We start from the raw sequence: 2,500 nt of genomic DNA on the forward strand, positions 1-2,500 counted from the left end.
AGCTGTTCAACCCATACCTGCCTTTTGGCACGAGTCCTGCATTGTCATTTTTGTGTGAGTTGAGAGCAAGGAGTGAGGGGAGGGAGTTCGTTATGATGTGTACTATCTCCTGCATCTTGAGAGCAACACGTAAAGCAAATAGGTCTGCCTACAGGATGGACGCCCAGCTGTTGAGTCTGAATCCAGCATCGCTAATCTTTCCAGTGGCATCGCATACGAATGCATCACATGCGGCTAAGCCCGTGGCTGAAGTTCCCGATGTAATAAAGGTGGTGTTTTGTTTGTTTGTGCCGTAGAGATTAGAGTTGTATTAATGGTGTGGTGTTGTCCTGACCACTTGTCACCAGTCTACTAGAGTTGAGTGAAGTGTAGATGTAGAAGTTGCAGCATACAGTTGCTGGTGAGTTAAAGTTGTGGCAGAGTTGATTCTTTATTTCTACGGGAACTTGGTAGCGTGGGACACAGCTGATAGGCATGGCAGAAGCACCCGGAGAGGAGTGGGGCGACGTGCCATGCCTGCGAGGGCGAGGGTCAGAGTCTGCAGGAGGCTGGGTGTGTTCTCTTCAGAGAGGTGGTCTCCAGAATGATGCTAGACTCGACTAACATTGGCAGAACAAAATACGGTTTTGGAGTACATAAAAACTCAAAAAATAGTTCAAATTACATTCACAGTAAAAACGGTTACAAGAGGGGACAGGCTGTTTGCCAGAGGCAACCTTTATTTATGGCCTGAGGAACAAGGGGAAAAGGACAGAATACATGATAGACAAGTGATCATGAATATCCATGCAAATAATGATCGTACATACATAATTAAGGATTGAGTGCATTGCGAGCATCATTTTGAGTATAGACAAGACATAGTTTGTATGTGAAAGACACCGTGAATGGTATAAAACATGGCGTGGGAACACAACGACGGGCTCCGGTCAATTTATAGGAAAGGTACTTTCTTGACCTGGGTCGACGAGGGGAAACAAAAACGTAAACCGCAGAATGCACTTGTGCTGAGGCGGTTACAACCGAGCCATCGGTGAAAATGAATTGCTTTCTCTCATATTCGAGAGAGAGAGAGAGAGAGAGAGAGAGAGAGAGAGAGAGAGAGAGAGAGAGAGAGAGAGAGAGAGAGAAAGAGAGAGACAGAGAGAAAGAAAGTTCAAATTCAAATTCAAAATGCTGTATTCAGTTAATTACAATGGTTGTTCTTTTTACATGTATAGTATTTACGTTGTGTACTGATATAGTATTAACATAGGCAATATAAAGTACATGTGTAGCAAAAATAGAAAAATATTAACATATCAAGTGACTGAAATACTTTGTTTGGCTTGATGTTCAAGCGCCTGATGTCACTGATAATCTTTCAACTTTGTTTTAAATGTACTTAGGTTGCAAATATTTCTAAGATGTGGTAAATGGTTCCAGTTCACTGATCTGCATATTTCCTGCCCCTGTTTTCGTATTTGATCTTTTGAAATACAGAGAATTATTTCGTCTTGCTTTGACTCCCAGGTAAAAGCCAATGTGGATAATTTCCTTATATGATTTTGTGGACTAGCATACTTGTGCCATAACTGTTTTTTCGTTGGACTTTCAACCATATTAGTTTGTTTATGTGTGATGTTATACATTTCCTATTGTTACTCTTACTGCAAAGCTTTGTAGGGTTTTGTATTTGTGTTTTGCTTGTTGAACCTCAGATGTTTAGGCAGTAGTTAATGATACTGAGGGCGGCTGTGTTGTACAACAGTGATTCTTGTTTCTATAGGGATTTTGTCTTTTATGTGATTTAGATATATCAAAGTACCCATTACTTTCCTGTAAATGTAGTCAATATGTATCTCAAATGTCATATGTCCATGTGCACTCCTAGATTTTTGACTGAGGTATTTGATTTAATGTGGCAGCTTCTGAATTCTATAGTTGTATCTGTAGGAATTTTGGCTATGTTCTGGCGGCTGCCTTTAAAAATAAATTGTTTTTTTTTTCTGTGGACTCAGCTTAAGACCATTTTTATCAAACTATTTGCTTCTATGAGAGTCGTTTAGTCTTTCCTATTAATCCATTTAGATCGTTTAAAAAGACAGAGTGTGTATATCGGCGCACAAATCACAGAGTGAGCAACTTTATCTGGTTATTGTCTATGTAACTGTAACTTTCACTTATAATTTTTAGTAATGCTGTTTCGGTGGGCAGCTTACCTTTAAATCCATGCTGTGTGTTACATAGAAGGTTATTCGCATCCAGGAATGCTGTTAATTGATTTGCTATTATTTTCTCAAGAACGTTAGATATTACTGGCAGTAGAGTAATGGGGTGACAGTTTTTCATCTAATATCTGTCTCCCGATTTGTAATAGGTGTTATGACGCCATGTTTCCAGTGATTGATAAGTATCGGTGACTTTAAATGTATTTATAATGATTGTCAGATAGTACACGATTGCAGGTAGACTTTACCTTATGAATCGATGGGCGATACCATCCGCTCTTATGGAATTT

The sequence above is a fragment of the Penaeus japonicus genome, unplaced genomic scaffold, assembly GCF_977035675.1.
Source record: "Penaeus japonicus unplaced genomic scaffold, GWHDUDI00000001_assembly GWHDUDI00000022, whole genome shotgun sequence".
NCBI classification, from domain to species: domain Eukaryota; kingdom Metazoa; phylum Arthropoda; class Malacostraca; order Decapoda; family Penaeidae; genus Penaeus; species Penaeus japonicus.